The 17,247-nt window shown below is 44.3% G+C and overlaps 1 protein-coding gene across 7 annotated transcripts in view; it reads right to left on the reverse strand.

Annotated features, from left to right (window-relative positions):
• Window positions 1–17,247, reverse strand: part of HECW1 (HECT, C2 and WW domain containing E3 ubiquitin protein ligase 1) — a 462,565-nt gene that overhangs the window by 348,464 nt on the left and 96,854 nt on the right. The window lies entirely within an intron of this gene.

Below are 17,247 nucleotides of genomic sequence, written 5' to 3' on the forward strand. Positions count from 1 at the left end.
TAAATACAAACTCACCAGCACAGCAAACAGCCTGAAAAGCTGGCCTCATCCCTGCCCTTTTTCCAGGCCTCTCCCAGCCACTCCCTCCACTACACCCACGCCCCTCCTGCTGTCCAGCAATCCCAGAGACACTTCCTACGTGGGTCCTTTTTCTTTCTTTCTTTGGTTTTCGTTTGAGACAAGGCCTTACTTTATCACCCAGGCAGTGGTGCAATCACGGCTCACTGCAGCCTCAACCTCCTGGGCTCAGGTGATCCTCCCACTTCAGCTTCCCGAGTAGCTAGGACGACAGGTGTGTGCCACCATGGCCAGCTAACTTTTTATTTTCTGTAGAGCCAGGGTTTTGCTGTGTTGCCCAGGCTGGTCTTGAACTCCTGGGCTCAAGCAATTGCCCACCTCAGCATCTCAAAGTGCTGTGATTACAGGCATGAGCCACTGCACTCAGCCTTACCTGTGCCCCTTTTCACATGGCACAGTCTTTGTCTAGGTGCATTCTTTTTCTTTGCCTGGGACTCCCATTCTGCACAAGTACAAATGCCACATCCCCGAATTCAGCCAGGTTGTGAGTGTCCCCCTGGGCTCCCAGGGCATCTGATTTTGAGCTACAAGTACACGGATCATTTTGTATTGTGCTTGTTTGTACATCAGAGCCTCCACTAGGCTATGAACTTAAAGATGCAGGGATAATGTCTTACTGATCTTCCCCAACTCCTGGCATGGGCCTGGTAAGCACTGGGTGAGAAATGCATGATGTTTTACATTAAATGCAGTTTGATGTTCTTTGGAATAGCAAATACATCTATTCATTCATTTTATGTGCCTTTTCTAGATGACAGAAGACAGCAGTGACTAAAATAATCAAAGCTCTTTTTTCCACAATCACAGAGCTTACCTTCTAGAGTAAGAAGACAGGCAATGAATAAAACTAATGGAGTCCTGTAGTATAGTAGAAAGTGATGTGAACTCTGGGGACAATGATGCATGAATGTGGGAGAGGGAAGAGGGGATGGGAGGCTGTTGAAAGGGTTGAATCTAAGAAGGGGCAATCAAAGGAGAGAGAAGGTGGCATTTTTGCAGATTTGAAGGAGGGAAGAAGTGAGACCTGGAGATTCCCAGCTGGGGTAGGGGACCTTTCAGGCAGAGAGAATGACACAGGCAAAGGCCCTGAGGCAGGAGTGGCCAGAGCAGAGACCCAGCAGGAGGGGCAGAGAGGCAGAGTGAGAGGTAAGGAGAGAGCACATTAGGTGGCACCTTGTAAGTCACAGCGAGGACTCTGATTCTGCTCCCAAGGAATAGGAAACCACTGATGGGATTTGAACAGAGAAGTGACACAACTTGACATATTTTTTTTTTTTTTTGAGACGGAGTTTTGCTCTTGTTGCCCAAGCTGGAGTGCAATGGTGCAATCTCGGCTCACTTCAACTTCCACCTCCTAGGTTCAAGCAATTCTCCTGCCTCGGCCTCCCAAGTAGCTGGGATTACAGGTGTGCATCACCACGCCTGGCTAATTTTTTGTAGAAATGGTGTTTCACAATGTTAGCCAGGCTGGTCTGGAACTCCTGACCTCAGGTAGTCTGCCCGCCTCAGCCTTCCAAAGTGTTGGGATTACAGGCATGAGCCACGGCGCCTGGCCTTGACACATGTTTTAATGGGCTCTCTCCAGATATCGTGCTGTGGATATACTGAAGGTGACCAAGAGCAAGCACAAGAGAAAGATTAGGAGCCTTTGCAATAGGTCTGGTGAGAAATAGTGGTGGTCTGAACCAGGATGGTGGTGAGAAGCTGTTGTTGGATTCTAGATATACCTTGATGATAAAAGCAAAGCATCTGCTGCTCGATTGAATGTGGAGCAGGATAGAAAGAGAAGGATGACTTCAGTTTTTAACCTGAGTAAATTGGAAGAATGGATTGGCCATGAACTAAGATGAGGAAGTAGGCAGGGGAGGTTTGGAGAAGAAAAACAAGAGTTTGGTTTGGGACATTTTCTGTTTGAAATTCTTCTTAGACATCCAAGTGGTGACAGAAAAAGAAGTCTGGCATTCAAGAAGGAGATGTGGGATGGAAATGAAAATTTGTGTCATCAGTGCACAGGTGAAATAGGTCATGAGACGGGATGGGATGACCAGGCCAGGGAGTGGAGACAGGAGAGAAGATCACAGCCCTGAGCCCTAAGACAGCCCAATGGTAAGAGCTCAGGGAAAGGAAGAGCCTGCAAAGGAAACAGGCATCCACATGGCGGGGAAGGTCACCTGTGACCATGGGAAGATAGACTGAATGCTACAAATCTCACACATGTCAGGTTTCCAGACCAATTGTATAATTTGAAACTCGTGTGTTAGCAAGCTGCCCCCTACTGAACTTGGCTCTCTATGGAAGAAGAACAATATCTTTAGACTCTAATTCAGCAGTAGCAGCTGAAGAAAATATGATCAAAAGATCTCACCCCAGAAAGATGCATCGTACATTTCTTGTGCTCTTCCTCAAGGCATTTCAATCCTCTTCAGAGTCAACATTTTGAAAACATCTGACCCTAGATTAAAAAGGCCCCAAATGCAATCCTTCTTATACAAAGTACCTTCTGGACATAGAACAGTTCCATAATCTTTCAAAGATTGTTTGCATAATCTTCGAAAGATGTGCAAAATACAGAGATGGAACCAGATTTTATTGGAAGGAAAGCTGACTTGGTTCATGAGTATTCGGCTTCTTATTTTCAGAGCAAAAAACCCCCAGGTTCTCTGAATGGATTCAGGCTACTTCCTTGTGATTTGCAATGCTTACCTCAGTGGTTTTCCTGAAGAGCTTTACTAAGTACTGAAGCCTGGGTTCCAACCCCAGAAATTCTGACCTAATTGCTCTGAGATTCTAATGTGCCATGACAGTTGAGGAATGCTGGTCTACAGGAACTTTTAAACCTTAACGTCCATATGAATGGCCTGCAGATCTTGTTAAAATGCAGATTCTGATTCAGTAGGTCTGAGACTAAGCATTTTTATTGAGCTACCAGGTGAGGACACTCTGGTCCAAGGACTACATTTTGAGTAACGAGGATCTGCATCTCATAATCGTCTCTGCAACAGTCATTTGGCATTGCCACCTACGATGATAAAATGCTGTCAGCTCAACAATTAAAAACTAATCCTGCCAGGCACAGTGGCTCAGGCCTGTAATCCCAGCACTTTGGGAGGCCGAAGCAGATCATGAGGTCAGGAGATCGAGACCATCCTGGCTAACATGGTGAAACCCCATCTCCATTAAAAATACAAAAAATTAGCTCAGCATGGTGGTGGGTGCCTGTAGTCCCAGCTACTCGGGAGGCTGAGGCAGGAGAATGGAGTGAACCCGGGAGGCGGAGCTTGCAGTGAGCCGAGATTGTGCCACTGCACTCCAGCCTGGGCAACAGGCTGCCTAAAAAAGAAAAAAAAAATCCTAATCCCTCTGACATTTAGTTTAGCAAATACTTACTGAGCACTTAGTACACAAGGCTTAGCATTAGGGGCTTTAAGAAATAAGGAGATTTTAAAAATTATGGTTCTGACTAGGGTTAGGAAGGGTAAATAGGCTTCATTTCAAGTATCTTCTCTGATTGATTGGTACATATTTCATCCTTGGCCTAAAGAGATCAAAATATAAAATGACCCTGGAAACACAGTGTCAGAAACCACAGAATCTCCCTAATCCTCTAGATGTGGTGCCAGGTACCATCACATTCTAGTGTATGTGAAATGGGACCCCTGGCAACTGTTGCCTCACAGCTAAACTCTCTTAGCCCTAAAGCCCAGGTAATTAACCGTACTATTCTATAAGGGATGCAAGTAACAAAAGTATAATGTACTGTCCCCTTACCAAATAGTACTCAAGGTGCTTCCAGGTCGCTAGAAGAAAGATTCTTTAAAACATTCATCAAGCCCACAGTGTCTTGTAGAGGTGGGCACTAAATGCTGAGCCCAAATGGTCCCTCTCCAGCAGTAGGAATCATGATCATGAATATGCATTTCTAATGGCTTCCTTCTGTGAACCAGCCACACCTGGTCTGCACAGGGAGGCCTGTGAATTTCTGGCCCAGCTCTGCCCATTTTTAAAGCCAAGGGGTACCATAATGGAAAGCTTACAAGAAACTGGTCTCCCTTCTCTCCTTTGTTCCAGGGCAGGCCATGGAGGTGGAAGGGATTGGTGGCTGCCCTAAAGCTACTATCTGGTTGCCAGGCCCAGTCACCCACACGTCAACATTTTCTTTAATATACCTGCTCAGCCAAAAATGATTGGGATTCCTGTGTCCTAGAGTTTGGCTGGACTTCATTTCCAATTCCTGGGAGGTAGCCTCTAAATCCCTGGAATTTCTTGGATGATAGTAGTGCCTTTGTTATTCATGGCAGGCTCTAATAATTTATGCTAGAGCTGGTGGGCTCCTAGTTAGCTTACGCCTAAGAGATGACTTAGAATGAGGGCTGCGATTAGAGTGTTGTGTCTCTGAGTCACGTGACATCGGCCTGATCTCTGGAGAGGAGCTGGTGATTGAGGTCAGCCACATGGCCAATGATTCAGTCAACTATGCCTTCATATGAAACTCCAATAACAACTCTGGACATGAAGACTCAGGTGAGTGTCCCTACTGGCAATACTCTGTGCTGGGAGGGTAATGCATCCTGACCCCACAGGGAGAGGACACAGGAAGCGTTGCATTCTAGGTGCTTCCAGACCTCACCCTATGCAGCTCTTCTTTTGGCAGGTTCTGATTTGTCTCCTTTTGCTATAATAAAACTGTAATAATAAGTATACCACTTTCCTGTGTTCTGAAAGTTATTCTAGTAAATTAGCAAACCTAAGGGGTACTGGGAACTCCTAAATTTGTAGCCAGCTGGTAGAAGTGTGGGTGGCCTGGGGCCCATGGCCTTGTGGCAGTGTGTAGGGGACAGTGTTGACTTGTGAAGTCTGGCCCAGCCCCAGGTAGTTGGTGTCAGAACTCACTGCAGGAGCCCTCCTCAGTTTCCCCAGCAGCACCGCACTGAAGGGCTGTCCCAGCTGACTGAGACTGTCCATTTCCTGCCCACAAAAGAACCTTTTGTGGTAGTAAGCGGGGAGACCACCTCTCATATTGTCTTATGCCCAATTTCTGCCTCCAAAGAAAGAAGAAGTAAAAACTAAAAGGCAGAAATGAAATCCACAAGCAGACAGCCCGGCCCTACACCCTGGGCTGGTAGTTAAAGATCGACCCCTGACCTAATCGGTTATGTTATCTATAGATTACAGACATTGTATAGAAAAGTACTGTGAAAATCCCTGTCCTATTCTGTTCCATTCTAATTACTGGTGCATGCAGCCCCTAGTCACATACTCCCTGCTTGCTCAATCGATCACGACCCTCTCACATGGATCCCCTTGGAGTTGTAAGCCCTTAAAAGGGACAGGAATTGCTCACTTGGAGAGCTCAGTTGTTGGAGACATGAGTCTTGCCGAAGCTCCCAGCTGAATAAAGCCCTTCCTTCTTTAACTCAGTGTCTGAGGGGTTTTGTCTGCTGCTTGTCCTGCTACAGTAGAAGTTATTAAGAAATTATTTTAGGCAGATAGAGAGGAAAAGGGGTCCTTGGAACGTTTTCGTTTTTGAAAAAAGCTCCAGAAACATTTCTTGTCCAGCAGGAAAGCCCTGGGTCTTAGAGCCTGGCTGGCAACCTTTGATATGCAAATACAGGCCATTAGAAACTGGGTCCATCCAACACTGCGATTCCCACCATTGTCCTCTTGCCCTTGCCCCCACCTGTGCCTGGCAACATGGCCACTCCCACATATCCCCACATGTGTAGAACATCATGGCGCCCTGTATTTGCATATTAAAAGGCTAGGGTGGGGCCGGGCGCTGTGGCTCACGCTTGTAATCCCAGCACTTTGGGAGGCCGAGGCGGGTGGATCACGAGGTCAGGAGATGGAGACCACGGTGAAACTCCGTCTCTACTAAAAATACAAAAAAAAAATTAGCCGGGTGTGGTGGCGGGCGCCTGTAGTCCCAGCTACTCGGAGAGGCTGAGGCAAGAGAATGGCGTGAACCCGGGAGGCGGAGCTTGCAGTGAGCCGAGATTGCACCACTGCACTCCAGCCTGGGCGACAGAGCGAGACTCTGTCTCAAAAAAAAAAAAAAAAAAAAGGCTAGGGTGGGAAGGCAAGTTTTTTTCGCAGGCTACATGAATGACATGCCTGGTCAAACCAATCCCCTGAGCCCTCTGCAAATCAGACACCACCTCCTCCAGCCTGTTTATATACCTGGCTGGTGTCCCCCGCAGGTGAGTTCCCTCTCTTGGCTTTGGAGCCCTGCTCTCTGTGTCTCTGTACAGGGGAGCTTCTTCCTTCTTTCTTCTTCTTTCTTGTCTATTAAACTCTCCACTCCTTAAAACTACTCCACGTGTGTCTGTGTCAGTTTATCTAAATCACGTGAGACAAGAGCCCTCATGTTCCTCCACTCATTGTATCACTTTCTCTATACACCTTCCAACCCCGGCTGGGGACTTGCTCCAAATTAACGAACCTCTTAAACCATGACATGCTCTTTTCCCTTGGGCTTTGTTCATCAAGAACTATCAATCCAGAAGATGAGGGTGGCTTTATCAGCCCATCAGTAAAACGCCCTAGGTATAAATGTTGCCCAAAGCCAGCTTTGCTGTGCCTTCCAAGACACTGTGATCTATACTGCTGGTCACAGGCACACTGTGGCCAGGTTCATTCCCTCTGCCCTGCCATACCCCAGTCCTTGCTTCCTTCCCTTCTCCACCAAAATGTGTTATCAGGACCCAGTTGCTTCTAAAACAAAGATGTGCATCCAAGATGTGATATCCTAAACCACTGCTGTGTTCAGGTCCGTGATACGTCTTGCCCTCTTGTTTGGAAAAAAATACCCTGAGCTCTAAGAGGTTCAGATGAGTAGGTTCTCAAGGTGACCCAGTGCTGCTGCAGGAGAAAGCAGTGAGGCCTCCTGCCTCCTCTCACCTTCCGTTGGATCATATTGCTGCTCAGGAATAACAATTCAATCCGTGATCTAAATATTTCTTACACTGAATGGCCCAGCATTGTGGTATTGATTTTTTAAGTTAAATACAAGATGAACTATCAGTTTTCACCTACAAAATCCTGTTTCTAAAGCTTCAAAATCCTTTTTGACACAGACTTCGTTGGGCCATTTACACAGCTTTCTTCCACAGGGGAATCTAAAACTCTTCCTAATACCTAGCTGGTGCCGTGCCCCCATTCCCTCTACTGGACCCCATAAGCCTCCCTGGGAGGCTTTTCTTCCAGGAAATCCTGCACTCTCCAGCCCCAGAAGGATTGGGTGCTGGTGGCCAGGCTTGTGCTAGATAACACCGCTCTTGGGCCAGAGGCAGACATGGCACCCAAAGGAGCTAATTAATTAGAGACTCAGTGACCAAAAATAGTTCCTTTCCTGATAATTCTAAAAGACATGAGTGGTGGGTGTTAATTCTGTGAAGTCCTCCAAACCATACGCCAAGAGCTGTGTAAGGACATGGCCAAGAAATAGGCATATAGTTCAGAAAGAGAAGAGGAGAGATGCCTAAGCCCCTCATCATTTTGCAAGTAAAGCTGTCTGCTGTATAATCTTATTATACTGATCCTTGTCTCCTCTTCCCCCTTTTATGGTCATTTGAAATTAGCTCAGGTAGGTTTCACTTCCTCGCAATGAATGATTCTGGAGGGAGTGAGACATTCCCTGCTTTCAAGGGTACCCCAATTCATCTACAGATGAAAAGCAGCAACAGTATCTCTCATTAATTTGATATAGACATTCAACTATAATCCAACACCTACCCTAGTTACCAGAACTCATGCACTTGAAGTAGAGAGAAACATGTTTCTTATTCCTTATCTGTATTCCCAGAAAGGGACTTCATTTAGCTGGAACCCAAAGTGTATTTTACATAGCTAACTGAGACTCAATTTTAATTTACAGTGTGGGCTCAGGGTCAGAACTCAAGTATAAAGTGCCTATGCAGCAAAACATGAAGAGATGAGAAAGGTAAGTGAGTGTTTAAATTTATTCTAGTATTAAAAATTTTTATTAGATAAAGTGCTCACTTTTTTCATGTACTTGGTAATAAGTTGCTGTCATTAAAATGTGTGCCTGGCCTAGGGATGGGACACAAACAGGAGAGTGTGATCACAGAAGGAGCTATTAAAATTGTGTCAGAAAGCACTCTAATGCTGCCACTATGACCAGACCGTGAGCCATAGAACCCTTGACAGCTGGTCCCTCTGGTGCAAGGATGCTTTAAGATTACACTGCAGCTGGGAGCGGTGGCTCACGCCTGTAATCCCAGCAATTTAGGAGGCTGAGGTGGGAGGATCAGTTGAGGCCAGGGGTTTGAAGCCAGCCTGGGCAACATGGTGAAACCCTGTCTTTACTAAAATTACAAAAATTAACCGGGCATGATGGTGGGCGCCTGTAATCCCAATTATTTGGGAGGCTGAAGCAGGAGAATCACTTGAACCTGGAAGGCAGAGGTTGCAGTGAGCTGAGATCGCATCACTGTACTCCAGCCTGGGGGAAAGAGCAAGACTCTCAGGAAAAAAAAAAAAAAATACACTGCATTTGCCACACTGCTAAAGGGAAGCAGGATGTGGGCTAGTGGATACCTTTGTCCCTGGGGCTAACACAGCATCTGGGGAGCAGTACCAGGCAACATCTTCAGCTTACCATGATCCAGGAAAGAGAAAAACTCAATGGTGCTGATGGCTAAGGTGGATGGACTGCCTTCTGCCACAGCAAAAACCTTTAAAGCATTAAAAACCTGCTTCGGCTGGGCACGGTGGCACACGCCTGTAATCCCAGCACTTTGGGAGGCTGAGGCGGGTGGATCACGAGGTCAGGAGTTCAAGATCATCCTGGCCAATATGGTGAAAACTCATCTCTCCTAAAAATACAAAACTTAGCTGGGCATGGTGGCGCGCACCTGTGGTCCAGCTATTCAGGAGGCTGAGGCTGAGGCTGAGGCTGAAGAATCGCTTGAACCTGGAAGGCGAAGGTTGCAGTGAGCCCAGATCGCAGCACTGCACTCCAGCCTGGGTGACAGAGCAAGACTCTGTCTCAACAACAACAACAAAAAGGCCTGCTTCATCTCACCAGAGTCAGCTTTCATCTTATAAAACAAAGACCATATAAAATGACAGACTCATATGACTTCCTATTCTGTCTTCTCCCTGACTCAGGGCCAGAGACTACTTCCATAAACTGTACAACATCTCTCTGTCATGGGGTCAGACAGTTTGAAGAAACTACAGTGGTCTCTGTCTGCCCCACTCCTCTGCCTGGTCTCTGAACATTGGCCCTACACATCCTTGGAGACAGCAGTGACCAGAACAAAGCTACAGAGGGAGGCACAGGATGGCAGAGGATGTTGACCTAACTCCTTCAGCATTTGACACATCAATTTGATAAAATATAACAGTATACAGGGACTCTGATTTAAATAATATCAGTTAAGTAGATGTCTTTCAAGATCTTTACAATCAAAGAATAGACTGTTTTCTAATATCCATGGACCATTTACCAAAAATTGATTATACAAAGGCCTCAAAGAAAACCTTGATAAATTATGAAATGCATAAAGAGTGGTGATAACATTTTCTGGCTGCAAAGCAACTAGGACAGATATTGTATTAATAATACAAGTTTCAAGTTTAAAAATACCTTAATCATTTGTTAACGATTTAACCTTTGGTTAAAAGGGAATTTTAAATTGCAATTACATACTGCTCAGAAATGAAAGACAATGAGAATGCCACAAAAGGAATACAAATAAAATTATGTGCAACAGTGGAATCCATAGCATTACATAGGATTGCCGTCTAGCCAGCACTGGCTGGGTCAGCCGTGCTGACTGTTAGGACAGGGCAACGCTTCTGTGAGGATTGGAAAACAGCATAGCTTTCAGCCTCTCTCGGGACAATCAACCCTCGCAAGGTGCAGCAGCTAAAGGGTTAATGCGGGCACAGCAAGGGCTCTCCAGGAGTCCCAAGGGCAGTGTGCATTCTGACTAGGCAGTGCCTATACAGTCACTGGTAATTAAATATTGTATAGTTTAGCTGCTAGTGTTAGAAAACAAGAAGAATGTAAATCAAGAACCTGAAAATTCAATCCTTACATTTTTTAAAATCAGCATAAAAAGAGCAAAGCAAACCCAAGGAGAGCAGGAAGAGTAAGTGAATAAATACCCCAAAGGTGTAGGCTACCTTGCACCTGCCTCTTCCGTCCCACTTTGCTCTTCCTGCCCTGGGTCCTGGGACGCTGACTGGGAGGAAGCATTCATGGGCCCCCTCACCCGCTGCCTCCCAGTTGGGTTCAGCCAACGTGGAACACACAGAAGACTGGAGGGAGGGAGAAGTGCAATGTCAGAGCATGCCCCCTCATGGTTCCCTCACTGTGGGCTGTGAGCTGGCCCATCCCTGGGGGCTCCTCCTCCTTCTGGGCTAGTGCCCGTGCCCACCTACGTCAGCTCATGCCTGCCCAGCCACCCTGCCGTCTCCTGTGCTCTGCCCATGCCTTGGTCAACAGTCCTTTTATGAAATGCTCCTTAAATTAGCCACCTTGAGTTTGCCATAATTTCCTGATTGGATCCTGACTGACATACCAACAATCACCACCACCACCACAACAGAACAATAAAAACGAAACAAAACAAAACAGGGGCAGGGGAAAGTAGCGTTGCCATCTAAATTAAACAGCTATTTTTTGACAAGGATATATAGATGCATATACACAGACATGCACATGAAACTCTAGTTTGCCTAGTTTTTTGTACCTATTACTCAGAAAAGTTATTTGAATATATACTTGAATGTATTATTTCCTAAGATATTTATTATGATATTTATTACTCTAGTTCTTTAGATGGCATTCTTTTATTCTTTAAAAGCTGTTTTCCCTATCAAGGACAGTTATAATCTCCTTTCGCATTTCTAATATTGTTTATTTGCTTTATTTTCTCTAATTTTACATGTATATACATCCATGTATTAAAAACAGAAAAAATATATTTGAAAAAATGAAAAATAACTATAAAAATTAGAGAGAAATATATATGAAAAACTAGAAAAACTATAGAAATACATATGTGTATTTCAATTAGAAAAGAAAAACTAGAGGGAAAAAGCAAGTAAACAATACCAGTAATATAGAAGATTAGAATCACCACCAATAGGGAAAACAGCTTTTAAAGAATTAAAATAAAGGTCTCTAAAGGTCTAATATAATAAATTCCAAAATCCTGATGAAATGTTTAATTTCCTGAAAAAATACATACTGATTTGATCACATAGAAACTTTATACCTTTTGTTTTTCTCATTGCAATCATATTCCCATGCTAAGTTCCCAACAAAATTTCTTCCTAATGCTATCGCTATTTATGATGTAAACTCTTTTATTAATTATATCATTCTTTTCTGTGATAAAAATATGTATAAAGATTTAAATTTAATTTTTTAAAAAATTATTGACCGGGCACAGTGGCTCACGCCTGTAATCCCAGCACTTTGGAGGCTGAGGCGGGTGGATCATGAGGTCAGGAGATCGAGACCATCCTGGCTAACACGGTGGAACCCCATCTCTACTAAAAATACAAAAAATTAGCCGGGTGTGGTGGCAGGCACCTGTAGTCCCAGCTACAGGAGGCAGGATAATAGCATGAACCTGGGAGGCGGAGCTTGCATAGAGCAGAGATTGCACCACTGCACTCCAGCCTGGGTGACAGGGCGAGACTCTGTCTCAAAAAAAAAAAAAAAAAAATTCTTATGATCACCAGCTCTAAGTGTTAAACCATTTCTTCCAGGTTGAGTAACCAATTAGTATTGTTAGAGTTATCATCAGTAGTATACAGTTGATCCAAACAAAATAAGCACATGTCATTTATGATAAAGTCTCTTATCATGAAATCATCTTTAATGATTTACAAGTCAATAACTCAATCAAGTCAGTCCTGCTTCAGTTTGATGAACGTAAAGAACTTGAAAACACCTCACTTGGGGCAAGATTTGTTACCCAGTCCCAGAGTCATGCACTTTCTGGGAAGTATATAAAAAAGACTTACCACACCTTATCAGGTGATGGATAATTACACCTGCTATTCTTTCACTGAGAAATCCATAAATTAATTCATGAAAAAGCAAGAAAATTGACATATTACTAATTTCATTACTCTTTTACTGATATAATATTGTAATAACATGATTTAATCTTAGCTCATGCTTTAAATATACTTTTGTCATAATCTTAGAGCTACAGATTTAGTCGTTCTATTTGTGGAAAATATCTACCATATAATATAAATGGCAAAGCCAGTCCTCTTTGTCAAACCAACTAGCCAAATAGGATCTTTTTCAGAAAAATGTCTGACTTCATTTTAAAATCCAGATAAATGTGTTAATGTACATTTTAAAGAATATTAGAAATATGACTGGAAATAAAGTAAAAGATGCAATTTGTAAGTTAGAGTACTTAGACATTCCAATAATATTAAAATAATGAAGAGCTAATATATTTATCCATTTTAAAGTAAGTTCTATAAACAAGATAATAAATCATTCTCATTACTTAATTTGCTATAGTGCAATGTAATTTGCAGCTAAAATTACCAGTTACTTAAGAAGAGTGCAGCATAATAGCCTTGGCCTCCCTTCTGTAATTGTGTGCATATGATTTGGTTTTGAGGGACAGTTAAATGAGTCTCATGTATAAATACCAGAAATAACTCCAATAGTCTTGTTAAACATAATTATAACATAATTTATATATTTTAAAAAGTGAAAAGAATATTTTGCTAAAAATTATAAGTCTAGCAGCTAGTATATAATTTTGTTTTGTATTAATAGCAGGAAAAAATTATTGAATGTTTTATAAGATGGCAAATGACTATAAATAAAGAGTGTATGATCTGATTTGATAAACCAGATTTTGACTACCTTAATAACACAACCCTAATCTGAGAGAGATTCGGTAAAAGTTTTATTCATGCATTTCACTTAATAGCCTTGAAATTGTTGATAGTTCAGGAAACATCACAACTGTGTTTACAAGAATCAATAACAAAAATCTCTTTGAAGAGACTGTTCTCTTAGCTGAGGGATGAGTGCTGAGGACAGGTGTAAAGAAATGCTTACATTTAAATATGGGTAGGGGTTGTTTCCAATATTCAGTCTTTCTTACAGTGCTCCCTTTGCCTTGTTCTCCTGTAAGTCTCCCTTAAGAACTCCTTGCATAGTAGACAGGCAGACGCAAAGTCATTAAAATGAAACTTGTCATTACTCCACATACCATACATCTGAAGAATTCCAAACATCACAAACATGCCGGACAAAGCATCCCCTTCTAACACCACCCTTTATTCTTAGCTGAGCTGTATAAGGCAGAAACAGAAGGGAAGCTCAAAGGGTTTATGATGTCTTGATTTATTATTTTGAAAAAGGTTTTCCCTTTGTTCAAGATCCTCAAAGTTTTATGCTCTGTGGGTAATGCACAGGTAAAATTTGAGGGAGGCAAGGCGGAATGCCCCCCTTTTATGAAGGGTTATTATGAACACAGGTTTATTCTAGCAGGTCAATTTTAGAAAAGAATAGATAGAAGTTGAGGTTTTGAGGACAGGATTCCATAGAATCTCCATGCTTCAGTCCCCCTTGGAAAGTCTTTTACCCTTGGGAATCATGCCTTCTGGTGGGAGGACACTGTCCCATGAGACTGTGTGTTCCCTGAGGACAGAGATGATCAATCCCAACTCTCCCTGCATCCCTAGCACCCCCATGGTGCCCACACGGAGCATTCACACTTGGATACTTACAAAACTGGTTCATTCATTCACAGAGGAGAAAGGTGATGTGTCAGATGGGACTTAAACAATGGGAACGGCCTGAATAAGCCAAAAGCAATTTTATTTACATAAAATGGTAAAGGTTGGATTTTTCATCCTGATATTTAGCCTACCTGCCTCCATACTGAGAGACAGGACTAGCTGGATTTCCTAGGCCGACTAAGAATCCCTAAGCCTAGCTGGGAAGGTGACCGCATCCAGCTTTAAACATGGGGCTTGCAACTTAGCTCACACCCGACTAATCAGAGAGCTCACTAAAATACTAATTAGGCAAAAACAGGAGGTAAAGAAATAGCCTATCATCTATCGCCTGAGAGCACAGCGGGAGGGACAATACAATGATCGGGATATAAACCCAGGCATTCCAGCCGGCAATGGCTACCCTCTTTGGGTCCCCTCCCTTTGTATGGGAGCTCTGTTTTCAGTCTATTAAATCTTGCAACTGCACACTCTTCTGGTCCGTGTTTGTTACAGCTCGAGCTGAGCTTTCGCTAGCCGTCCACCACTGCTATTTGCCGCCATCGCAGACCCACCACTGACTTCTAGCCCTCTGGATCCGGCAGAGTGTCCTCTGTGCTCCTGCTCCAGCGAGGCGCCCATTGCTGCTCTGGATTGGGCTAAAAACTTGCCATTGTTCTTGCTTGGCTAAGTGCCCAGGTTCGTCCTAATCGAGCTGAACACTAGTCACTGGGTTCCATGGTTCTCTTCCATGACCCACGGCTTCTAATAGAGCTATAACACTCACCGCATGGCCCCAGATTCCATTCCTTGGAATCCATGAGGCCAAGAACCCCAGGTTAGAGAACACGAGGCTTGCAGCCATCTTGGAAGTGACCCAACACCATCTTGGGGGCTCTAGGAGCAAGGACCCCTGTAACAATAACACACACACACACACACACACACACACACACACACACACTCACTTCTACTTGATCCTTCTTGAGTCTTCTATCAGTGGCCCAGGCATGCAAAAATCCTGTCTCAGGATGACCTGAGCCCCTCTTAATGATGTTCTACCAGAGCCACCCAGGGCCTCATACTGTGAAAGTTTTCCTATTCTCATCTCATCACAATGCACCTTTTCAATGACCTATCTCCACAATAAGTTCTTTTTGGGCAGTGACAATAGGCACATCAACTTCTATGAAACCCCTCCAGTTAAGAGAGTCCTTGGTCAGCAAGGTCTCCCCATCCAGGCAGTGGGACAAGCTGCAGGGATCCTTCTGTCGGAAGGAAGGCCCTGCACTCAGACCCCACATATGGCTGGGTCCACTCAGGCCAGGAAACTGCCAGTCCCCGGCTCTTGACTTAAAACCATCAAGAGCAGTTGATTTTGAGTTTCTCTCAACTCTGTCTGACCTTCGCTTTGGAGAAGAGCCCAAAGTTCAGAGTGGTGGCTGTGTTCCTTTAGTTAAAGTTCTGCTCTGATATATTGAGTACCTCACCTTAAGTAGAGATGCTGTGGGACTGGGCACAGCAGATGACCTCGGGGTGAACGCCAGTGCCCGGCCCGTCTCGTGATTTGCTCTATTAATGCTCCCTTCACTCTTCTGGAATGCCCGCCTCTCGTTTTGCTTCAGCTCCTTCCTGCCAGCATTCAGATATGTCCACTCTTCTCCACATTCCTCTCACTCAAATAACCAATTTTCTTTTCTCCTTCCCAGCAGACTTGTGGAAAGACATTGATACTCCTGGCTTTGCATCTGTACGTCTCCATCAAATCTTACCCAGTTGTAGCATGGCTGTGAAATCACTCTCCAACTGAAACTTTTTCCACAGAGAAAAAAATGGGCAAGGAGGCTCTTTCTTGCAAATTCTAATCTCTTTGAGACAGGAGAGAGAGAGAAGCTCCCTTGTAAATTTGACAGTGCTTTACAGAGGAGACAGGAGCCCCGAGATACCCCTGAGAAATAAAATAATAGTCATTGGCCTGAAAAAGGCATAGAACCGGATCCAGAGTGAGAGGCTTAGGAAGCAGAGTGATGCCTGGTGCCTGGAGAGTGTCACACACCCGCAGGCCCTGGCTGAGGACACTTGCCTGCAAGGCATCATCAGCTCTGGCTCTGATCAGCAGGAGCAACAGGGGACAGGGGAGCGTGGGTCTTCAGGGGGCCAGCGTGCTGTATGTGGTCTTGCCTGGAAACCATTCACCACGATGGCGATCATGGACAAGATTGTGAGGGGCTCAGTGGGTCTGATGCCACTGTTATGCTGGCTTCATAAAACAATTTGGGACCTCACACCACAGGGCAAGCTGAGCTGGCATGAAAGGCTGCCCGCCTCCCACTCCTAACCCTGCTCTACCTGCCTCAAATACATAAAAATGCTAAATAAGAGGTAATGCTTTGTGCATATAGCCAAGTTCAATATCAAAAGAGGTGCCAGGAATGAAGCAAAATCTTTTAAAAGCCAGGGCGACTTGGCTAAAATGGAAGCCAGAGGCAGGCATAGGTATTTCAGAGCCAGACCCGGGCCTCAGCCTCCAGGAGTGTGTGGCTTCTGATGCCCTTGCAGGGAGATGAATCCAGACCTCTGGTTCCATGCTGGAAGCCAGACACCTTGGAGGGCTGGCTTGTTGCTTCGGTGGAAAGAAACAGCACTGACCACCAGCCCTGGGAAATGGTGGCTCCAAAGAGGTTAAGAGGGATCGGAATTGCCTAAGAGGAGCATGTCCTAGACCTAAACCACCAATGAGAATGAAGCCAGAACTCACACTGTGTGGGTGGTAAAGAGACACACATTTGCTTCCCCAGCTGAAAACTGACACAAAAAATTACCCTAAACTGCTGAATCCTACGAGGCCCAGAAGAGGCGAATGTGAGCTGTCCCCTGGAGACACTGCCAGGCCCAGACCCCGGGGACTCTCAGTGATAGAAAACCGCCAGGAGAGGCAGCAGGTGAAAGACCGGGAGACTTTAACCCCAATAACTCAGGATAATAAAACAGCCCAAGAGAACACTTAAAATAAGAATGTCACCTTTCATTGTTTCAAGGTAAAGGAAGATGTGGGAGTCATAAGACAGTAACAGGACCCTGTGGGAAAAGACCAAGTTGATTTGCAAAAGAAGCAAAGGAATTCTACAATGAAACGTCTAGCCATTGAAATAGAGAAATCAATAGAAGGTTGAAAGAGCAGACTTCAGAGAATTAGTCTATTGGAAAAAAGATTTGAGAAAATCACTCAGATGTCACAACAAGAGGTAAAGATCTGGAAAATATGAGGGTTTCAATAATAGGGAAGAGAAATGAAAATGTCCATTATCTATTAACAGGAGCTCCAGAAACAGAAAAAGAAAATGGAAGAGGAGGGATGTTTGAAGGGATGATGGTGAAGTTTCCAGATATAAAGAAAAATGGAATTTCTAATTGAGGCAACACCACAACTCC

The sequence above is a fragment of the Hylobates moloch genome, unplaced genomic scaffold (genome assembly GCF_009828535.3).
Source record: "Hylobates moloch isolate HMO894 unplaced genomic scaffold, HMol_V3 SCAFFOLD_1, whole genome shotgun sequence".
Lineage (NCBI taxonomy): Eukaryota > Metazoa > Chordata > Mammalia > Primates > Hylobatidae > Hylobates > Hylobates moloch.